The sequence below is a fragment of the Centropristis striata genome, chromosome 19, assembly GCF_030273125.1.
Source record: "Centropristis striata isolate RG_2023a ecotype Rhode Island chromosome 19, C.striata_1.0, whole genome shotgun sequence".
Lineage (NCBI taxonomy): Eukaryota > Metazoa > Chordata > Actinopteri > Perciformes > Serranidae > Centropristis > Centropristis striata.
This window is the reverse complement of record NC_081535.1, coordinates 27,548,341-27,573,568: the sequence shown is the minus strand read 5'-3', so window position 1 is coordinate 27,573,568 and position 25,228 is coordinate 27,548,341. Positions and strand designations below refer to the sequence as shown.

The 25,228-nt window shown below is 38.4% G+C and overlaps 1 protein-coding gene across 1 annotated transcript in view; it reads left to right on the top strand.

The window, feature by feature from the left end:
• Nucleotides 1–1,685: 1,685 nt before the first annotated feature.
• rab27b (RAB27B, member RAS oncogene family) overlaps nucleotides 1,686–25,228 on the top strand; it is a 101,477-nt gene continuing 77,934 nt past the window's right edge. Inside the window, exon 1 of the mRNA XM_059358043.1 lies at nucleotides 1,686–2,174. The gene's annotated coding sequence lies outside the window, so the exon portion shown is untranslated. The remainder of the gene's footprint in view (nucleotides 2,175–25,228) is intronic.

Sequence of the window (25,228 nt, the reverse complement as noted above, 5' to 3'; positions counted from 1 at the left end):
AAAGTATGAAAAGAAAAATGGATAGAATGATCTGTTGTAATAAAAAAAGATATTCAAATAATACTTGGACTTTTCAATCATAAAATAAATTGATTTATAAAGATAGAGCAAAGAAACACCCAGCCAGCATTAAATAACATGAGAAATGAATGCAGGTCATTTTTGACCCATGTTGTGCATTAGAAGGTGTTTATATGTTGTACATCAAAGGGTTAAGTAGAATCCATAGTCTCAACTGATTTTGTAAAATCTTGAAACAAAGTAATATTTGTGGTGTACCATATTGTTATCAGCAAAAAAGAGAAGTAAATATATTCTTGCAGAGTGCATAAACTTTTCTGTTTTCTTTTTCTTTTTTAAATGTATTAGAATTTTTTTTTTTCCTGGTTGGTCAATTGTCTCAGTCCAGAAAGGGAGAGTGATTAAAAGGAACAGTTTGACATAAAAATAATAATATTCCTGAGGGCTCGGTTGAGAGACAATATGGCTACTATACTCTACACTTGGACAAACTGTATTATTTATTTCAATTGTTATTTTATTTCTCAATTAGATGTGACTAAAAGCAGACTGTCTGTAGAAGCAGAAGTGGAAGCTTTAATACAAATGTGGCTCCACAACACTGGACAGGGATAGTGGAAGAACGAAGGAGCAAGTGATAAATGTTTTTATTCAATATTGAGTATCCTAAATGTCTTTTCTCTGCATATTAATAGTAAGATATAGTTTGATCATACACAAAGTATGATCAAACTATATCGGGCCGATAGACACAGTATGATCAAACTATATAAAAAAAAACAAGCACATGTCTTTATCACCACAGTCTTGATGGTAGCTTTAAATTACTTGATTGATATCAGACTTTCTAGTTTAAGCTTCTTCTGTAGATTGTTCCATTCACCAGGTATTTGTATGAGGACACTCTCTCAATGGATTTGCCATCTAAAGATAAAATGCCACAGTTGACTGGTAGTAGCTGTGATCAAGCTTTTGAAAAGACCATAAACTTTGTTTTTTGAGTATTTAAGACCAATTTTAGATTCAGCAATGTATTTTGCAATGTCTGAAGAGCAGTCTGGAGTTCTTGTAGTGCTCCTGTGATGGTGGAAGCGTGGGTGTAAACCACTGTATCATCAGCATATAAATGTAATTTTGCATTAATATCATTACCTAGGTCAGTGATTCCCGACAGGGGGCGCCAAGGATCCACGGGGGGGTCGCGAAGCGAAGGGATGTAATAAATCTAATGTGTTAAATATAGATGAGTCAGCATTTAATTCATTAGTGGGACAAAAACAACTAAATAAGGGCTACATTAAAGGTTTATTCATTTATTTAAATAGAGAAATCACTATAGAAAAGTTTTAAAATAAAGGCTATATCGCGAGAATAAGGACATGTGTAACATCCCTCCTGCAGTATACACAGGCAACCTCACCTAGCGGTAACCTCACCTAGAGGTTACCTCATCTAGCGGTAACCTCAGCTAGCGGTAACCTCGCCTAGTGGTAACCTCACCTAACAACAGAAACACAGAGCTAATGGAGAAATGGCGAAGTGTCAGGGAGACAAAAATGCTGACTATCTCAAAAAGAAAAAGAGAGGGTACCATGAAAGTCACATTGAGTTCGGCTTCATAGAAGCAATGGACAATGGGGGGGGGGGGGGTCGCCAAAGTTTACAATTGTAAAAATGTGGGTCCCACAAGAAAAAGGTTGGGAACCACTGACCTAGGTCATTAATAAACTTAAGCAAGGGATCTGAATATTTTTTCCACCTCTGGACCTACCTCTTCAGAGGCACATGCAATAGAAGCGACTGTTCTTTAACTACTGACAAATCCGAGTTTCCGTGGAGTCCCTGAATGCAGCTGAAGCGTCAACCCTCCACCCCTCGAGGAAGCCGAGCGACATCCATCAGACTGGTTGCACTCTCAGAGGTCCTCTCTGTTCACTCTTCTGGCTGCACCCCACCAACCACTCCACCGGGCCGTCACGTCGACCTCCGGCCGGGTTGGGTGATCGCTGCGCGGATTGTTTCTCTCCATCAGGACTGTGGGAGAGATGCGACGTCTCGGAGGAGGAGGAGGAGACGAACTGGCCAGGCAGCAGCAGCAGCAGCAGCAGACACCTGCGAGGATCTGAGTTTGTTTCTCTACCGTGAAAGAAAAGGTAAGTGCCAAAGAGAACAGAAAGACGCGCTCTCCAAACACTCCCCGGGTCGTGCCTGCTTGCAGATGGTTGTTTGCTTGTTGTTTATCGGTGCGTTTCCGTGTTACTTGTCGTTCCCAGCATCAGTGGAAGGCAGGCGGTATGAGTCATAGCCCGGCGCAGGGCTGCTGGAGGATCTGCTGAGGAGCAAAGTGTCTGCAGCCTCCAAAGCCACAGTCCGCTATCAGCCCTGCACCTCTCAGCTGTTTAGGCAAATGACTGCGTCCTGTGTGTGTGTGTGTGTGTGTGTGTGGACGTGATCTGCCATGTGTTTGTAGTTGAGGTCTGTGTGGGTGTGCATGCACGTGCGTGAATGTGACATGACTTTGGTTCGAAGTGTATGAGAATTAAAATTTCTAAGGATTGTTGCAGAAAATAGGTGTCATTCGTCCTATAATTAGCCCTAGAATTTAATTGTGAGGTCAGAAATATTGAGGCTGCCCCGATTTACTCGTTTAGCTGACTAATTGGTGGTTTTTCTCTCAATCAATTAGAGTTCTTGTTATATTTTTATGCTGTTTTCATGCAAAATGACTTATTTGCATGACATGTATGAGCACATCTCTGGTATTTTGCATGATTCTTTGGAGAAACTCAGTTTTACAGATCTCTTGATTAATCATCCTGTTGATTAGTTGACAAATATGTGTCATTCAATGTATTTTAGTGGCCTTGAAAGTGTGTGGACAGGATGTCCCTGGTCTGGTTTGGGGCTTTTTTTTTTACAGTGTACATAATGAAAGAGTTGGTGGATGCTGAAACCAGTGTAGGCCTACTGTTTTTCCACACAGGAAACTGATCAGAGAAACAATAAAAAAAAAAATCAGCCAATAAGCAGAATTGATGATGGCAATAGACCGAATTTCTCAATAATGAATATAAAGTGGGAGGTTAGTGGGAAAAAAATTCAGAATTGCAAAGATGGTATCTGGTAGATGAATGTAAAGTTGCTCTGAAATGTCTATAATATGGCCATAATAGCTAATAGGGCCCTCTTGCAATTTAAAAAAAAAGAGGATTGTGCAGGCAGTGGAAGGTCCAGATGAAAAAAATAACCTTGTTTGAAACGTCTATTAAAACAAAGGAAAAAAAGACAGAATTGTACGCTTCTTGGATTTATTGGCATGCACTTTAGAAACTAGAGGTTTGAATCAGCCGAGGCCCCAAGCATTTTGTGATGTGGTGAGTATTGTGATACAATATTTTATGATTTAACTGTTTTACTGCATTTGTGTCCACAAAATTAAATTCAATCAAGAATTGTTTTGTCAAATAAGAGAAAATTCTCAGTGTATTCTTCTCACTTCAGTCTTTTCATTTCTCCACAATGAGAGTCAAACCCACAGACTGACAACAACTGCAGCATTTTATCAAACTTTTCTCAACTTTAATCTTCACTGCTCTCAATTTTTTTGAATGAAACATAAAAAAAGTCAAACTTTGCAGTGTTATTTCAACAACTTACCAACATGATTTCCTGACGCACATGGTGCCTATAGATTCCTTAGATCATGGGTCTCAAACTCAAATTACCTGGGGGCCGCTGGAGGCACTATCAAAAATGACCAAAATAAGACACAAAATTACTAAAAAAAAAAAAAAAAAGACACAATTACAGAGAAAAACTAAATTACTTTAAAAAGACACAAAATGTCAGAAAAAGACACAAAATTACAGAAAAAGACACAAAATTACAGAAAAAGACACAAAATGTCAGAAAAAGACACAAAATTACAAAAAAAGACACAAAATTACAGAAAAAGACACAAAATGTCAGAAAAAGACACAAAATTACAAAAAAAGACACAAAAAGACACAAAATTACAAAAAAAGACACAAAATGACCAAAAAAGACACCAAATGACTGAAAAAACACTAAATCACTTAAAAAAGACACAAAATGACCCAAAAAAGACACAAAATGACTGAAAAAACAATAAATCACTTAACAAAGACACAAAACGACCCAAAAAAGACACAAAATTACAAAAGAAAGACACAAAATTACACATTACAATTACAAAACATTACATAACATTTCCACTTCTTCCGGTAACAACAACACGGCAGATAATAAACGGTCCGGTAGCAGCTGCCTTTCTTTTTGTTAACGTCGTCGTAGAAACAAGTGAAACAAAGCTCCAGCTTGTGCAATAAAGGGACCTTCCACACACAACATTGTAAAGTGCCATTCATATAAAACTCACACTAAACTTTCATATCAAGGTGGGGGCCACAAAATATCGTCATGAGGGCCGCAATTGGCCCGCAAGTTTGAGACCCATGCCTTAGATCTCCTAGTTTCATATGATACCAGTATTTTCCTAAAAGTGAGGAAAAAAACTGTGAAAATACTGATGGGCCGTTGAAAGAAAAAGAGCCATCGTTAATGTTATTAGCAATACCTGTGCTTTTTCTACAGTTACTAGCAAAAGGTATGGTGAAAAAAAGGCCTATTGGTAAACTAGTAGGAGAATAAAAAGGATGAGAGGGACCTACAGTAGAGGACCACCATACAATTTTATCCCGATACTTGAGTCACGATATGATATTATTACGATTTGAAGCATTCTGCTATATGGTGTATGATATCAAACATGTATGGACAACAACTGCAGCATTTTCTCAAACTCTCAAAAACTTTAAGCTTCATTGCTCTGAATTTTTAAAAAATGAAACCTAAAAAAACCTGACTTTCCAGAGTTATTTCGACAACTTCCCAAAACGATATCCTGACACATATGGTGCATATAGATTCCTTAGATCTTCTAGTTTCATATTATACCAGTATCACCAGTATATTCCTAAAAAGGGAGCCCGCTATGGTCTCCTTCGGAACGCTCAATATCGATACTTGGCGGCCATGAATCAATATAATATTGCCATGCAAAAAAATATAGCGACACTATGCTGTGTCGAATTTTCCCCACCTCTATTAGAGACGGTCCCTAACTTCTATCTATAATATCTGATCATAACTAGGGTCACGATACTAAAATTTTCAACTCGATACCGATACTCAGGAAAATATTCGATACTCGATACCATTTCCGATACCACAAAGATAAAAACAAAGACCCCAAAATTTAACAGAAAATTTTTTATTAACAAGAAAAATGCAACATGTAAAAATCAACAGAACCACAGGCTAAATATTTATAATAAAAAACAGTTGTGCAAAAAGAAACTGCAACTATGATAACAAGCTTCAGGTCTGAGGTAGTGCAAAAAATATATGCTGTGCACAACATTAGGCAAGCTCGATAAAAAATATATAAATAACTTAAGTCTTCCTTCCTTGGCTATGCTTTACATAACAATAAACTATCGATACTTTTGAAAATGAGTATCGTATCCGGATACAACGTTTTAGTATCGATACTTTTTTGAGTATCGGTACTTTTGACAATCCTAATCATAACATAAAAATAACACCTGTGGAGCATCAGACTGGTGAAAAGTGCTGCAAGTTATTTAGGATGATTCTGTCTGAATGAATGTGTGTTTACATGTTGCCATCATGAACAGCCTGCTGCTTTGACTGCTGCCCGTGGTGTGCTATTGTTCTCTCTACCTGTTAGCACATTATCTTTGCATATCTGTATAACCTATTTGCATTTGGTTAAACCCCAGAGTGCACACACTCAGTCTGTACATTTTTATAGAAACCTCTCTGCATAAGATTTTCAGTGTCTGAACAAATACATATTTGGAATAAGTTATACTGTAAAGACAGGCTAGTAAAAACAGTGGAAATATTTAATCAAATTAATGAGATGAACTAAATGGTCCCCTCCCCAACACTAACACTCGCACACTGCAAAAAAAGAAAAGTTGGGTGAACTCAAAATTTCAAGGCAACAAACTTCAATAAAATTTTAAGTTGGACAATTAAACTAAATATTTTAAGTTTTGTTTTTGAGTTTGCTCAGCTCTGAATTTCTCTGGCACGATTGTAACAGCGCTATGAAATGTCAGCTAATGTTGTGACCACAATTTTGAGTTAGCATTGATACGATAATGGCTACTCTTGTAGCTGTAACAAGCAGCGCCGCTAGCATCAGTTGGCCGCTAGCATCAGTTAGCCGCTAGCATTAGTTAGCCGCTAGCTTTCGCTAATGACCAAATTTCACAACAAAGAAATAAGAGTTAGCAGAACTATTGTCCCTTGTTTTGAACCCCAACTTAAAGATATAAGTAACAACAACTCACAAACTTGTTTTTGAGCATATAACTGGCTTGCTTTGTTGTGCTAACTTACATTATTGCGCTAAATGTCAGTAATTTATATTTCCAAGTTTTTCCAACTTAAATCACTGTTTTAGGCCAAAAAATACAAGTCGGCTTTTTTGCAGTGCATGTATACACAAACACACATTCATGAACACGCATACATGCACAACCCCTTATTTTCTCATTAGTCTATTTTAGTATATCTTAGTATTTTTTTTTATTTATTTAATTATTATTGTTATTATTATTATTTATTTATTTTTCTTTTTTTTGTGTTGTTTGTTGTTTATTCCTTTTCTTGGAGATCCTCATTTGAGAAATACCAGTTTGCCTTGTGTATATGTTTGTCTGTTTACCCTATGTTTTGTTCTTTACTTTGTGAATATATACCTTGAAAAAAAGGGGAAAAAATGCAAGGTACAATATTGTAAAGAAAACGAAATGACTGGCTATGTTAGTGAAAGTAAGAAGCCTTGCAATAAAGTATTAAAAAGATAAAGATTTTCAGTGTCTGTCGCAAATTAAATACCACAACTTGTCTGTACTTGTTGCATGTTTTACTGTAAACTGTCCATCCAGGTGTTTCCCTTAATGAAAAGATAATATTTCACATACACACTCACGAACAGCTCCCCCGTTACTGTGACAGTAATGAGAATCTGTCTCCGTCCCATAGGCAGACTCACAGTATTTGTTGACTCATAAATCAGTTTGTAAACAAAGATGGAGGGAGCAGAGGTAATTAGTGGAAGCAGCCTTTATTGGTTTGGTAATGCACTCACCGTCCCCTGAGCTGTTGGCAGCTTTATTGTTTCATGTCTCCGGTATCAATCCAAGTTGATTCCTCGCTGATGGACTCATAATGGAAATTACAGATTATATTTGGCTCATGGGGGTGTTATCTCTGCTGGTATTATCATTATACACTGAAGGCTTAAGCTTCTTTGAAATCGCTATTCATTTGTTAAAATTTCATAAAACGGGGAATTAATCAACAAGAACTAAGCTAAATTAAGCTAGTTTTGCCTGCAGAGGTGCACATTGACTTGGTTGATTTAGTCTCCATGTCACCTACAGCAGCTCTGTCTAATACTGCATTCATGTCCTCTCAGAGGTTTTGGAAATATGAGCTACTGACAAGAATGTCACAATCTTTACCACCAAAGCATTACCACATTTCTACCATTAAAACTGGGGGCGCTGTTGTCTTATTCTACCATTAAAGCCGGAAAAGCGGATACGTTGTTTTGTAGTATTTGTAGTTTTTTTTTTTTACACCTATTTTCGGTCTCTTGGCCAATGAAATGCATCAGAATACATGTGGGAGTGTCGCAATGCATCATGGGACTTTTCCAGAACTTTGAAATCATGGCGGAAGACGACTATAGCGGAGGGAGCTCAGATATAACAAGTATAAGGTCTCAAATACTTTTTGAATTTCATTTCTATCTGCTACAGAGGCTGGAAAATCTATTATTTAGTAGAAAGCGTTGACACTTGAATTTCCAGAAAAACTTCAGGCTTTAGGGGGTTATTTTAAAATCGCCCAGAGGTTTTACAGGCATTTTTTCCAGGCGTTTTAGGCCTTAATGGGTTAAAGCCAAACAGCGCAGTCTCTGTCACAGGCTGCTTCTCTCTGTGAGGTCTTAAGCAGTTAAAGAGTCATTTTTTTTAAAGACTTACTGTAATATTTTTTTTAGAAAACTGTAGAGTCTAGAGCGTTTGCATCAAGGTTATTACTGTTAATGAAACTAACAAAAAAAAACAACTAATAAAATAGAGTTTTTAAAAAATGCTAACTAACTGAAACTGTATTGTGTGGTTACAAAACTAAAATGAAAGTGAAAATGTCCATCGTTTTCGTCACTTCAGTCTTTTTATTTGTCCACAATGAGAGTCAAACCCACAGACTGACCAACAAAGTATTCAGTCAAATTTGAACTGAACTGATATCAAACATGTATGGACGACAACAACTGCAGCATTTTATCAAACTTTCAAAAACAACAAGCTTCACTGCTCTGAATTTTTTTTGAATGAAACATAACATAACACAACTTCCCGACACGATAACATGATGCACATGGTGCCTTTAGATTCCTTTGGATTGTTTAGTTTCATATGATCTCCAGTATATTCCTAAAAGTGAGCTACGGCCTCAGAGAAAAAAAAAACATAGAAAATGCTGACAATGGGCCGGCTGTCGGAACGCTAAATATCATAAATTTGATAAATTTATAAAAATATTTCTCTTAAATTTTGGGGTCTTTGTTTTTTAGTATCGTGACAACCCTAAGTATTATAGCATTTTGTTAAAATTATTGATGGATATTTGATAGTATAGTGCTTGAAAAATCCGCAGAATTTTTCTGGAACAGAAATGTTTTTTTTTAAACAACCCCCATGTTGAGAATCACTCCTCCCTGCTCTGTCTGCCACCTCCTCATCCTGCAGAGGGCTCCTGAATGATAGCAATCTGACTCAGATAACAATAATCTGGAGTCACAGTCAAACTATTGTTTAGGCCTGTAGACCTCGCATGCCATTTTTCATTTAGTTTTCATGAGGTGCATCGGCAGTTTCCATGGTAATGTTTGAAAATCCAGTTGAAGTTCATCCGGAGAGAATCACAGCCTGTGAGAATACAGGTTGGATGTGTTGCTGTGATGATTCTCTGTGACCTTTTAACTCTGGGACGGCTCTCCCTAACCAGTATGCCCTTTTCTTCTCTCTCTCTGTCTTTCTCTGTCTCTGTCACCGCCTCTCTCCTCCTCCTCCTCCTGCCACCCACCTGCAGCGTATTGACCAGGAACAGCAGGACTCAGCCTTCCTAAGATGATTAATGCATAGATAAGATTGCCACCTGATAGCGAGGGCCTGACTGCACTAACACTCCTCTCCAACTCAAGCGTGGTGTGTGAGCTTTCCTCATTGGCTGCCAGCAGAACTGAGTTTTTTGTGATAGAAACGTTTCTTGGCAGCAATAATCCGGTTGAGTTAAAGCCCAGTAGCCGGTTGGAGCCAAAGAAGCAGACTGTAACAAGATCACTGGAGACAGTACTACTTAAAAGCGCCAAATTATTTCTGCCATTTTCAACTCCTACTAAAGCAGCTATAATCAATATTTTTATGGCCAATTAATAATGGATCATAGCAGCTTGTAGTGATGAATCCACAGAGGATTATGCCATGCTGCGATTTCCTTCAGCTCTTTGGACCTTCAAAGTATCTAGGATAATTTGTTTTTTACGGCTGCAACATTTCTGTTTTGATTGATCCTCTGCAATCTTATCAGCGTTTTCAGGAAAAAAGCTCTGATAAACCCATTGTACACTCCCTATTCAGCACCAAACAACAGACAGACAAAGTTAGAAACCCACTGGTGAACACAGTGCACCAAATCATGACTTCTTCATCACATCCAGACTAGAAAACAAAGCAGCGTGGAGCCCTACTGTAAATTTACCTCTAAAGTTCTGGCTGTAAACTCCATGAGGCCAGTTTCACTTTGATGATGATAGACCAAGTTAAACTGGAGACAAGGTCAAATATATTTAGTATAAAATGATAGAACTGGATGGAACCCTCTTATATGTTATATTTGCAACCTTTTTTCACATTTGCAACATTTCAAATTCTTTATTGAGCATGATTGTGTTTTGAAAGTAAAAAAAAGATTAAAAATCCCATTTTATGTTGGACTAAAGAAGACAAAAAAGACACAAAATGACAAAAAAAAGACACAAAATTACCAAAAAAAGACACAACATGACTAAAAAAGACACAAATAACTAAAAAAAGACACAACAAAAGACACAAAATGAGCAAAAAAACACACAAAAAGACACAAAGTGACTAAAAAATACACAAAATGACCAAAATGATTATGCTAAACACACAAGACACAAATAAAATAGAGTCCCACTAGAATAAAAACCAGAGTTGGATGACAGGATCACACACAATCACAAGATCACATTTATGTTGGTTTTTCTTTGTTTCTTTTTGGTTCAAAATGTTGATCCAGTAAGTCAGAATAAAAAATCAATTATTATCAGATCATATTGGTGAGGTTGTGCTGAAAAAAAATATACCAACATGGCATTTAAACATGTTTTAAAATGGTGTATACAGGCAGGATGAAAAGGATTCAAAATGGACAAAATAGCCCAAAACTCCATAGAGTTAAGAACTTAAAATCCTGCTCTTTGCCTCTGGGGTTGGTGGAGACTAAAAAAGAGGTAAAAGAAGAGTGACTTACTGTCATAAGGTGGACATACACTGGGGGCCATTGTTACTACCCTAAATAAACAACTGTGTATGCTGCTCCCATGTGGCCAACAAATCAAGCGATGTGGTTTTAAAACTAAGTCAGTTAATTATTTGGTTTATCAGTGATTTTGACAATTGATTGTTTTTAGTAATCAAGCTAAATGTGGAGACATTCTGCTTTAAATTATCTGAAATTGTAATAAACTATATGTTGGTTGGAAAAATACAATCCGAAATTGTCACTTCGGCTCTGGGGATTTGTGACATTATTTTTTAATTTTTTTACATTGTACAGATTACATAATTGTTTAGTTGGAGAATGTATTATCTGATTAATCAATAATAAAAAATATTACTCCTAGTTATATATAGTATTTTCAGCCTTTTGGTAAAATTATTGATGAGTGAATGTTCTTTCTGATCGATAGCAGACCGTCGTTAAATGATCAATAACCAACTGACAAGATTAAAAATGAAAGTATGTCCAAGCTGGCTATTCTTGTAAACTATTTAATTGCATAGCAAAATCATAAGATGATCAACATAAAGGAAAATCTTTGGCGGATTTTTGGTGATGTCACCATCAGTCGTCACTCATATCTGTTGTGACTGACAGAACTCAAATGCTTGTTCTTTCAAGATTTTGATTGGTTGAAGTTCAATTCACTGTGCAGTTTTGGCACTGTACAGTGTCATGATGCATGATAGATACACATATTGAAAACGAAACCAATTGATAATGAAAAATGAGTTGCAGTCGTATTTGTAACCAGCCCCAGTCCATGTGTATTGTTTGAAGCTCCCTGCAGTGGTTCTAGTTGTCCTTTGGTGTGAAGATGGAGATGGTGTGACACATTCAGGTTAACGATTTGACCTCAAGTGTGCCGCTCGGTTCACCCAGTCAGCTCAGATAATTCACAGGCAGATAAACATGAGAGGCGGTGTGGGAGTAAGAGGGTTCAGAAGACTTGCACTGACAACCGTTCTGCTTCAATACAATCTTATTGTGGCAGAAGAAGAGCCAGGAAAAAAGTTGCACCATCATGATCCTAACCTATTCCAGGTGGGATGATTCCAGACATGGATTCCATGAATTCCATGGCTTGACTGAAAGATTCACACGTCATCCTTTATAAATCTGCCTCGAGAGGAAAAGGGAGAGCAATTGGATGAAAGAACTCTTGTGAGTTCTGAGATCAGTCAGAGGCTGAGCTGAGCACAAACACATAAAATCATAATTCACACTTTCATCTTCTCCCGTCTAGATTATTGTAATTCCCTCTTCACGTGCCTCAGTCAAGCTGCTTTGAATCGCTTACAGCTGGCTCAAAGTACAGCTCTTCACTAGAATTTACTGTCAATCCTACAGTACTCCTGTTCTTGTATGCCTCCACTGACTTCATGTCAAATTCAGAATTGACTACAAAACCCTTTTGATTACACATAAGACTCTTATTATCATCTAAGTACTTTGTTAAGCTTGCTGTTTTATGTTCAGATGTTACTTTTCTTGATGCAACCTGGATTTTACTTCTCTTCCCCTGGCTTGAACATTATAGGGTTGACATCTCTGAACTCTGATGTCTTGAAATAGAGGCTGGCATAATATGCTGTACTTTTACTCATGCTTTTCCTGCCAACATGGTGGCGTAAACTGTGCTTGACACCGGTGGTCGATGATGATTTGAATCATGCCTATGTAGCTTTTGACACTTTGCCAATTTGTTTTGCCAGAAAAACACTGCCATGGTGAATTTTAAGGTGCACATATACCCCTGTTTGACTAGTTCAAGGGCCATTTAGCAGCCGGTGCCTAATCTCAAACCAGTTCTTTGCATTTCAAGAGCTAAAGAACTAAGACTAGGTTCCACGCGGCACCAACTCTTTTCTGGTCTCGAACCACGAACCGCTCATGTCAGGAAAAGTGAATGGGTAAGATACATTTGAAGTAGTAGGAAAAGAACTGAATCATGGTTGCGTAGAAGTGGTGATAAAGCACAATAGTAGTACGTAGAAACAGAGTTCTCCAAATCAGCTTGAGAGCAATGTACCAATCAGAAACACAGAAAAAAATTACGGAAATCTAGTAATTTCCCACCAATCATTATGAAACATGTGAAACTTTCCCCCAAACATTTCATAAGCTTTTGATCAGGTCAAAGGTTAGACGAACCAACAAACAAGGCACAAAGTCTTTGCTGGTCTCGAACTTTGAACCGCTTATGTTAGAGGCTGGGGGCAGGATTATCATGACCATCAGTAATCCTAATTTATTTGTTTAACTGCAATGTGATCAATACCAGGTACTCGGTGCTAGGTAGCTAGTTAGACCTAGCGGGCTAGCGTTATCTCACCACAAGGCTAACATTAACGTCTTTCATTCAGTGTTAATAAGAACTTAATCGCCGTCCGTAGAAATCAAGACGAGCAGCACAAATGTGTTGTACCAGTCATGTTAGGATGCCAATATAGGCTTGCAAAGCCAGGAGCACCATTTGACGAGTGGTAATGTAGACCACCATTGATTGATGTACAGAGCGGTCATTAGGAGTGTTCTAACATCCTCCCTCACGGTCTGGTTTGCCTCTGCGTCAGCCCGCCCAAAGGCCAGGCTACAAAGAGTCGTCCGGGCAGCAGAGCGGACCATGGGCTGCCCCCTGCCCCCCATCATGGACCTCCACAGCTCCAGGACAATTAACAGAGCGGTGAAGATTGCGGCCGACCCCTCTCATCCTGCCAATGGTCTGTTTAATCTTCTACCCTCTGGACAGCGGTACAGGGCTATTTTGTCCAAAATGATCACGCCACCTCCACATTTTTTTCCCCTCAAGCAATAGCCCTCCTAAATAACTCTTAAACTTGGACTCCATTGCACTTTAATTTCACATAAAGGCACTGTTTGTCCTTGTCTTGGCTGTGGCTCAGTTGGTAGAGCGGGTTGCCCACCGATTGGAGGGTTAATGGTTGGATCCCTGACCATGGCAGCCTACATGTCGAAGTATCCTTGAGCAAGATACTGAACCCCAAATTGCTCCCGATGCTGCGTTCATCGATGTGAGAATGAATTCCCAATGGTGGCAGGTGGCAGGGTAGCCTCTGCCACCAGTATGAATGTGTGTGTGAAGGGGTGAATGAGTGCAGTCTGTAGTGTAAAGCGTTTTGAGTGGTCGCAAAACGAAGCGCTAAATAAGTGCAGGTCCGTTTACCATTTACCATTTGTATTGTATTTTTGTCTTTGTTTTTTGTCTTTCTGTTTTACTGTGTGTTGCCTGCATGGGGAAGACCAATTCAAATTCCTAGTATCTGTATACATGGCGAAATAAAGTTGAATTGAATTGTTATTATACTTGAAGTTGGTGCTAGTGTTTCTGGGAGATCGGAGTTGTATACAGTGATGCAGTGACGTTGGTTCTTTAGCCTGTAGAAAAGCAAACAGGTTCTGAGAAGGTTTCTTAAGTTGAATTCAGCTTGAGTTAAGCTGAATTGGCTAATATTGCCACAGTCTATTAATCAGTCTACCTCTATTACCGACACTGTGGTAAAAGAATACATTCCTAAAAGTTTGCCACATCAGAGACTGAGAACAGAAATGTGTGTATGACTGTATGATCAATAATGAAGGCTGTTCTTTTGGACAGTAAATCAGCTCGGCAGTACATTCTCTCCCCTCAGCTGCCACTTTTATCCTCACTCATAAATACCAGGATTACAACTTGTCATGATGGGGAACTCCTCTCAGTGTAGTGCTGTTTTAATGATGGAGGCTTCTGTTGATTTATATACAGTGCAGGCACACTGTTCTCTGATGCATCTGTAAGATTGATAGATGCTGTTTCTCTAGCGTTATGTTGTATTCTCCAAACATCTCATCAGGCATCAGGTCACATAAGGAACTGGATAACATGAAACTAACATTTGAACAGATTGAGTTTGTTTTGTTAAATTAATATAAACATCCCGTATTCATTGTTTCTTTTTGGATGCTTTTTCAGGCTTTAGAAAAATGAAATAATGTTTTAAAATGTACTTCCCAGATGCTTCTTACTCTAGAGCCAGATTGATAGTAACAAAATACTAGAGAATTCAATTTCTTCTGGATGGTGAACTGCTGATGCTATGCTGCTATTTTGGCGAGAATGTTTTTGGAGAAGTTGAAGTAGGAATAGTTTGACAAAATGGGATTGGCTGCAAGTTTATTCTGGTTAACAAAAAACGAACGAAATAACGTAAACTAGAAAAACGACAGTTTAAAAAAAAATATATATAACTAACTGAAACTGTATTGTGTGGTTACAAAACTAACTAATATTATAGTGTATATTATAATTTTAGTTAGTTTTGTAACCACACATTACAGTTTCAGTTAGCTGTCTTTTTTTTAAAAACTCTCGTTTTTATTTTTATTTCAGTTAATGAAAATGTCAATGTCAATTCTAGTTTTCATTATTTCGTTAGTTTTCGTTAACTATAATGACCTTGTTGGTCAGTCTGTGGGTTTGACTCTCATTGTGGAGAAATAAAAAGACTGAAGTGAGATGAATAGACTGAGAATTTTCTCTTATTGGACAAAACAATTCTTGACTGAATTAAATTTTATTGATAAAAAGCGCAGGTAAACAGTTAAATTGCAAAATATTGTATTGCAATACTCTTAAAATTGCAATAACTGTGATAAAATTGTATTGTGGGGCCTCTGGTGATTCCCACCTCTAACGTCAATAGTGTCCAGTGTGACACACTCACACTGCAGAATTTTAAAGACCAAACCATTCTTTGAGAAAAATCTCCAGATTAATCGATAATGAAAATAGGAATAAGTGCTCATTATCTCCTGGTGTAAAAGGTGTGTGAAGGCAGTCCAGTCCCACTGGCTGGTCTGAGGCTTGTAACAGGTCATATGTTTCTGATGTTGAATAATAAACCTCATAACTAAGAATATTATTAGATTCTTGATGGAGACGATGAAAGCATCAACCAGGGAACCAGAGAGTTGGGATCATTTTCTGATGAACTGTCCATGAATTAATAAAGTGAAAAGTAATGAGATCTATATGTCACTGCCAAGAACGCACCATGGGACTAAACACAATCTGTACTTGTTTGTCTCCTTCTCTCATCTTTCATTAATTCTCTCTCTTTGCTTCTTTCTGTCTTTCATGAGACCGACTTCTGTTATTTGCTCCTAGAAAGTCACAGAATCACCTTCACTTTTATTTGTTCAATGGAAATGATTCAGTCTCTCCTCTTTCAATCTGTTGCCTGTTTTGACAGATAGAGATTTCTTTATTAATACGTTTGTATCAGACAGCTTTTGATACAGAGATGTGGGCACCTGGAGGAAGAACCTCGGTACATCATTTGTAAAGTCTTCTGGTTGTGTGAGAAACCTTGAAATTTAGATTTTCCTGCACGATATATATTTTTTATATTTAATCAGCGCTCTCTCCACTTTGACAGGGAGGAGTCAGCGAGGGCAGAGTGATCCTCTATTACACTGCTGCCCTGACATTTTGTGATTTGGTACCATCCCTGTTTTTTTCTGTTCTGTGCCACAATGTGGGAGGAAAAGATTTGTTTTTTGGCACTTCAAAAGGACATTTCTGCAAGAACTGGATTCATATTTTCTTTTACCATGGAGTTTAACAAGCCTGGTGGAAGAAAGTACAAAAAATGTAAAATGTCACTTCATCCAAGATTTGATTTAGATTTATAAGTGGACTTTCTCCTTAATGAACAACCCAAACTCAGTTACAGTTAATAACAAACTGAATGTAAGATACAAGCGCACAAGACAGTTATATGTTTATTTCTCTGATGTGTAGCTTGATTTAAACACAGGTGACTTGGTACAACACGTGTTGGTTAGATGGCTCTTTAAATGTTGAAAGTTCAGATTGTATCAGGGCTTTTAATAGTACGATGAAGAACATGATGGCCATTTTCATGCTCAATTATGTGGTTGGTGTGGGTTGGTACAATTTGTTACCTAGATTTATTGCTAAATTAACCACTTTTTACCACTCTAGAATAGATACAGTTTTAAAAAAAATCCCTCCAAAATACCACATTACAACACCAAAACCTTGCTGTGATTTGGAGATTTCTGTATGTCTTGGCGAATGGATGGCGTTCACTTCTCTTCTGTAAACTGCTAAGAAACACACTTATTGCCCAAAGAGCTATGAAAGCTATCCATCATCTGAATGCTCTAGGTCTCTAGTTTGTAGTTGTAAAGTTTCATGAGGCTGTGATTATCCAAGAGGTCTCAGCAGCTCATTGTATACAGTGAGGTCAAGTTTCAAAAATGCTTAATGAGTAATGATTACTACTACTACTGTTGGGACAAACATGATCACATATGGATTGAATCCATTGAGTCTAAATTTTTACAGTCATACCCAATTAATGCGATTCACATCAAGCTTTCTCATCAGAGTCTTAAAAATGTAAATCGAAATTTGCTGATGGAAACACGGCTATTGTCTCCCTGTTACGCCTCTGGGGCGTTGAGATTCAAGACAAAACGTCACAGAGGCGTGAATATCACGGCTTGAAACAGCAGTCTGAAAGGGGCTTAAGATACCAAAAAGCTTGCTGTGATTTGGTTTAAATTTTTTTTGGCAAGTTAGAGATTTCTGTATTTTCAGCGATTGGATGACGAGCACTCTGTTGTGTAAACTTTTGAGAACCTCCTTTTTATCAATATATCGATGAACGCCATCCTCTGATTTAGGGCTGCACAATTAATCAAATTTTAATCGTGATCACGATTTTGGCCGCCACGATTAAATTAACCTGATCGTCTGTGATATTTCCATTTTAAAACTTTTGTACACCAGTAGTCCACCAACCTCCAGGGGGCAGGGCCGTTATTCTCCCCTGAAAAAAGCGTGGTTGCTGATTGGATAGAACGCTAAGCAGGATGTGACATAGTACTCGACGCCAGAACAACACACGCCATTTGTAAAAGCCGGCGAAGCAGTGTTGCCAACTTGGCAAATTTGTTGCTATATTTAGCAACTTTTCAGACCCCCTTAGTGACAATTTTTCAAAAAAGCGACTGGCGACAAATCCAGCGGCTTTTTCTGGTGTTATTGGAGACTCCTTCTTACTCTTAACGGGGGCCGGCGGCTCGTTAAGAACTGGGGATTCCCAGGCAGCGTAGCGAAGCAGCCGTATACACGCGGCTGTTCCGCAGCCGGTGGAGATCCCAGTAAGAACATGTCGAAGCGGCGCAGTCCTCCTGCAGCAGTCTTTCCCAGCTGCAGAGCCGGAGGGGATGTTAACCCCTTAGCGTCCAGTCTGCAAATTGCTAATAGGCTAACAGTTAGCTCTGTAGCAGTACAGTGTGTATGTGCTGCTGCTGCAGAAGGTGTTCACTTAGTGATCTCTGTTTGTTTACAACAAACACTGGACACTCTGTGCACACGATAAAAACTGTTCCTATTGTTTGTTTAAAAGTAGTGCAATAAAAATGCAGATGTTTTCCCTGACATGATGAATAAGCGTGATTACAAAATTGATCAAAATAATCGTGATTATAATTTTGGCCATAATCGTGCAGCCCTACTCTGGATCCTCTAGGTCTCTAGTTTGTGGTTTTAAAGTGTCATGAGGCTGATTATCCTAGAGGTCACAGCATTTCATCCATGTAGGGACTAACATCATTATATAAGAATAAAATCTAGCTCATTGAATCAACAAAAGATCTCAGATTCCAAGTAATATCCAATTTATGCAATTCCAAGACTCTTTAGGGACCCCTGTATGCAGATATATTTAAAGACAGTAGGCCAAAAAAAACCCCACATTTACACTGCATGGTTTTTTGCATCTTTCTTCTGCCGGGTGGTTGGACTGCTCAACAGTAGTGATGTGCCAATGAAGCTTCATGAACCATTTTCTTTATTTTCTAAGTCCACTAGATGGAGCTCTCTGTTCAACAAAGGGCTGAAAGTACATTCAATTACCATAGCTTGAGCCTTTTTCTTTAAATCAAGGGCGCCATTGTGGGCTCAGACAATAAAGACAATTGTTCATGAGGCTTCATTTGCACATCACTTCTCAACAGTTCTTAACATTTTCAGAAATGTCTCCATCTTCCCTCCAATTGGCAGAGGCGCCCCGCTGCTTTAGAGCAGGCCACTTACACTACCGGGATTAAGCCTAAGCTACCAACTTCAATAAAGTGTTTATAATTTATGTGTGAGATAAAAGTACCAGACACTACATTGTAGGATAAGCTTTGTGTTTCTGCTTTTCTGAAGGTCTTACATCAGCTGTTGAGGCAAAAGAAGAACTTTTTTTTCTGTGCGGTTTAAATGTACGGGAACTTATGACAGGCATTTTATTAATCCCTCTGATAAATCACTGTGTACAGTGAACACTGAAACTGAGAATGTGTTATTGATACTTGAATGTTTTAGGGAGTGTTTATTTATCTGGTAAGCAGACAGTCTGCTGTAAAAGGAAGCAGCAGATTATAAACTAATTGCATCTTATTAATAATGAATGTAACCAGCAGCAATAGATGTACTGTATTCATAGAAATGACACACTGGGGAGTGCTCTGTGTCTCTCTCTCTCTCTGTTTTTGTGTGTGTGTGTGTGTGTGTGTGTGTTTTGTTTTCCTCTCAGATGTTGGATCTTTTTCATTTGGCTGTATGCGATCCAGAATGTGCGTTTATCTGTATTTCAGAAGAGGAAATATAAGATATTGATATATTCACCAGCATTCCTTTAAAAAAATATACAGAGTATATATGATCATACATGGAACATAATTAATTGCTTTAAACAGTTGTTATGAATATGATTTGGCCTATATTTGCCACATAAGATGCAGGGCTGTAGTACTTTGAGTCAGGTGTCGAGGCCGCTCTTGAGACGAAGGTTTTAAAGTTTTGTACCTGTTTTGGTCTCTGGCCTTGTTGGAAATGTCTGAGACTCGGCTATTAATAAAGTTATTAATAGCTGAATTAAGTTATTCCTGGTGGCTGATTTGTGTTCAGTTGTACAGAACATTGCCTGGTTCCACAAACATTATATTTGTTCAATGACAGAAGATAGATCAGTCTCGTTTACAGACTGATTATTTCTGTCCATTTAAACTCATTCATCACCATATCTGCACTGGAAAGACACTACTGCCTACTGTGGTCTTGAACGGGACTCAGTTTATACCTTTTGGGGTACAACAGTTTGTCATTGGGGCAGTACCCTCTAAAGTCCAGCTGTTGTACCCTTGACATTGGTTGGAAACATGTCCTCAAGCTATGTACCTTTTTGTGGTCCAAAAAGGTACATAGCTTGAGGACATGTATAGCCTGGTTGGCACCATGGGCAAAAAAAAACCTGAGTTTCACCCTCCGTGAAACAGCAAGCGGAGGTGTTCAACACGAATGGATCTCGCCTATAGGGCACCAAATGGGCTAGAGCCGGCCCTGCCCTGAGGGTTAATTATTGGACCTCTACCAACTATGTGCACTTTTTTGAAGGCCAAAAAGGTACTTACAGTAAATGTTCCCAAGCCAAAGTTAAGGATACAGCTGGACAGGAAACAGCGGAACCTTTCAGGGTACTGCCCCAATGACAAGCCGCTGAATCCCTAAAGGTACAAATTCAGCACATTATTTCTGACAGTGTGGATTAAGTCTTGACTTGGTCTCCACTGGAACTGTCTTTGGACTTGACTTAGAACCAATGAAGTTGGTCATGACTACAGCCATGTTAAAATGTCTTTATAATATGATTTCAATTATATTTTTGCTCAGCGTTCCAACTCTAGAATTGGGTTGTATTTTAAAAACCATGTAATGACCTCCCATAAAATATATTGTTAATGATATAATAAATGCTGTGCCATCGTTGCTGAAGAGAATGGTGGTTTAGGTAGGGGGCTCCTTTAATTTTCTACCTGCTCCAACAGCTTCAGAGCTATTACAAGTTTCAGTAGTGTCAGTAATTACATCTCAACAGTTATCAGTATTCAACAGTGAAACTCCCTGAAAAAGAGATCAACCATGTGTGACTTCTCCTTTTTTAAGTTCTGACAGCTGTGGGGTTTTTGTATTACTTGTGTTGATCCCTCATCTCCTCTCTCTTGCTGTGAGGAGTTTGCTTGATGTGCGTCAGAAGCCTCTGCTCGGCTTGTCGTAGGGACAGCTTCAAGGGAAAACGGTGCTCGTTTGAAAATGAGTGAAACCCAAAGTGAGCGGAGTGAGAGAGAAGCAGCGGGAGGGAAGAGCCGGGGATGAATGAGATTCACAGGGAGAGAGAGGAGAAGGAGGGAATGGGGCGGAGAGAGAAAGATAAGAAAGGAGGAGAGTTACACATTAAGTTGTTTGGGGAGAACAAACACTATCACTTCAGACAGCCACTCACATCCAGTCAGACACACAAGTTAGCCACAAATTGGGGCGATGAAAACAATATGATAAATATCTTTTATCATATGTAATTCTGCCATATGCAAGTTGTTGTGGACCATAGAGCTTTGTCAAAACAGACTTTTCTACTGACTTGTCATAGAAGGAAAAGCACAAGTGTTACTTATAAAAATCAACCATCATTGTTCGATTTAAGAGTCCGTAAACCCAGGATTGACCATTATTAACTTTATTCATAACATCTTTTTTCTTTTCCAACTGTATGTCCCAGAAAAAAATTGTATGAAAATTAGTATCAGTTTAAGACAATTTATGACACTGCTTATAATGATAAAAAAATTTACAATTTTGTATCTGTGTGTGAGCAGACAGAAGCATGTTTATGGATGACTATAGAGGTCAGCCCTACACACAGGTGTGTATTTGACTGACTGAGTCCGCTCTCCTCTTCTACGTTTTTGTTGTGTGCCTGTTTTTAAACTAAAAAAATACAACATATTCTGTTTTTTTTAACACTTTTTTTACTGCATAATTCCACATGTGTTCCATCATACTTTTGATGTCTTCAGTATTAATCTACAGTGTTGAAAATAATAAAAAATAATAAAAATCCATTGAATGAGATGTGTCCAAACTTTTGACTGGTACTCTACATAACCTCAATAAATTTGTGACAGTAACATATCTAAATGTCTGCTGTGAAAAGCTGCACGAAGAAGGTTCTTTTCAGTCAAAGTGTGATACCGATACTCAGGAAAATATTCGATACTCAATACCATTTTCAATACCACAAGGATAAAAACAAAGACCCCGAAATTTAACAGAAATATTTTTATTAACAAGAAAAATGCAACATGTAAAAATTAACAGAACCACAGGTTAAATATTTATAATAAAAAACAGTTGTGCAAAAATAAACTGCAACTATGATAACAAGCTTCAGATCCTCAATACTTTTGAAAATGAGTATTGTATTCGGATTCAACATTTTAGTATCGATACTTTTTTGAGTATCGATACTTTTGACAACCCTATAACAGTCACATCTATACAAGAGAGACTGAAAAAGGCTTTTTTACACCTGTCAAACTGGTTGGATGTTAACCACCAGTGGCGGTTCTACACAGGGGCCTACAGGGGCCCCTGCCCCTGTGAAGAAGCCTTTGGCCCCTGCTGTGGCCCCTGTGTCAAATTAATAATAAAATGATCAATTTATAACGATGAACAATGGAACAATTCTAACCTTTTTTTTGTTCAAACAATATCTCATTGTACACAAAAGGAACCCAGAATGTGAACATTGCATAATAGTTTAATTGTGCAATAAAATATAGTGTGTGTGTGTGTGTGTGTGTGTATATATATATATATATATATATATATATATATATATATATATATATATATATATATATACAAAAGCGCTGATTATACACAAAAATGAGAAATGTCATTGTCATAAAAATTTTTTTATTGTTGGTGAGTCTCATTATTTAAATCAATGTATTTGTATCTTCCAAATATACTTAAATTAGATGTTTAAAAAAGATAAAATAAAGATTTTTTGAATGCTTAAATATCATCTTAAAATAATAGTGCTAATGTGCCCCTCTGATTAAACATTGGCCCCTCCTTGGCCCCCACAGTAAAATTGGTCTAGAACCGCCACTGTTAACCACCCTGTATGGTTTTCAATTGAATGCATGTCAAAATAGAATTAGCAAATTATCACATTGTGTCTTATTTATGTTTCCGTAGCGTACCAAGTTTTTTGGAATCAGGGTTGTATAACAGAGAAGAAAAACAGAGAAATGGCGAAGCAGAAAACTCACCTCACCCCTGGAGTTATGAAACTGAACCATTAATGCTAATCATGCTTTAGTTGCCAGAGCAGACTGTAGGAGAACAGATGAAATACACTGAGTATTATGTAGACACGGTCACTATTTTGCATTGGCAGTGAACAGTTAAGAATGACATCTGAGTGAATGTTTTAGAGACGGCGCTCCTCCAACTGATAGATGAAGCAGAGGATGATATGTCGTGCCTGAAAGAATTTAGAATGATGTCATTGCTGGTGTTTCTCGCATATATTTGAAATGTCATAATCCATCACAGGATGCGTACACCTGAAAGTGTTCACGGATCACAAAACAATAAGGTGTGACTCTGATGTTTCTTGCTTTTGGAGCCAGTTGTGATTGAACCCCCCTACATGTATTAAATAGCAATGGAGTAAGGGAGGTTTAATGCATGAGAAAAGGGGGAGGGACAAAGATGAGATAGAGAAAAAACATAGAGGGAGGAAAGGCTAGTTGCCTGGTGACGGAGGCAGAAGGAGAGAGAAGGTGAAGAAAGGAGAGAAAACGAGGAGGAGGAGGAGGAGGAGGAGGAGAGGTGTGGAGTTGTTTTCCAAGTGAAAAGAGTTACTGGTCACGATGCCACATCTGCTGCTGCCATCCCTCCCACTGCGCTCTCTCAGAGGATGAAGAAGAGGTGTTGGCTCTCAGGCTTTACATCGTACGTCTTATTGAATGATTCATGCTTTTAATTGTTTTAATGACAGTGTGTGCTTTACAACCGGCAGCCCAAATCACATTTTCAGACATTTTCAGACTGTGGCTCAAGTTTTTATAAAGTGCTGGCTAGGGTCGTCATGATACTAACATTTTCAACTCGATACCGATACTCAGGAAAATATTCGATACTCGACCCCAAAATTTAACAGAAATATTTTTATTAACTCTGCAACTTAGGCTTTTTTTATGTTTCATTCAAAAAATTCAGAGCAGTGAAGTTTCACGTTTTTGAAAGTTTGAGAAAATGCTGCAGTTGTCGTCCATATACATACACATATACACCATATCGCAGCATGCTTAAAATTGTAATATTATGGTATCGTGACTCAAGTATCGGGATAAAATTGTATGGTGGTCCTCTACTGTAGGTCCCTCTCATCCTTTTTATTCTCCTACTAGTTTACCAATAGGCCTTTTTTTCACCATACCTTTTGCTAGTAATTGTAGAAAAAGCACAGGTATTGCTAATGACATTACGGATGGCTCTTTCTCTTTCAAGTGTCCAGTAAGACATGACAATGTGACAGTGAGCCAGCACGCACAATAGTGTCCCTACCCACTGAAGCAGCAAAATGGAATTCAGCCAATTTGCCTTTGATTATTTCCATCTTTTCCTACTGTGCAGAGCAGAAAACGAGCAGAAACGGCCCAGACAGCAGCTTACACAGAGCATATTCACCAGACGGCAGCCAAGAGTTCTGTAGTTTGGCCCACTCACAGATTTGGTGTTAATTAGCTACAGCTGAGTACATTTGTCAGAGACAGTTGTCATTACAGTACACTGTAGCTGGTGGAATCAACAGTCACCTCCCACAGCTTGTTAAGAAGCTGTTAATTACGTCAGTCAGTGGTTCTCAACCTTGGGTTCAGGACTAGCCTGGGTAAACCCATGCTGCCTTGCGCGCTCGATTTAGTTTTGAACTGCAAGACGGCATGGTGTCCATGGCCGATTCTTAGCCCTGCTTTTGGTATCCAATCACAGAACGGGGAGGGATGGCAAGACTACGGCAAGCCTGTAGTTTGCTTACGGATCCAACATGGCTGCAGCAGACGCAAAGCTCTCTTTGGATCTAGCTGTAGACAGTGTTCTAGACAGTTTAGAGCAAAAGTTTTTTTTAAAAGAAGAACAATGTTTGACTTTACACTCCTTTATCACCACCAAAAACAAAGTTTTAGCCTTGCTTCCAACAGGATTTGGCAAAAGCCTAATCTACCAACTAGCCCCGTTAGTGGCTAAGCTAATGGGGTTTAGCGAGAACCTGGTCATTGTGGTCGTCTTGCCGTATAATTGATACGATTGGCTAAGAGCTACGTACAGATGCTTATGATTGACATTCGTAGCGCCCAATAAACGGCTCTGGACGATCGTAAACCACACCTCCTCTACGGAAAAATGAATAGGTGGTCTCCAGACTAAATCTCATTTGTGATAGAGTCTGGCTTTAGCCAGGCTAGTTCAGGACCCCTCCCAAAGGCTAATGTGTGAGGGGTCGGACGCCAGATGACATTGGCCAGGACATTTTATAGGCCTACTTCACGAGAA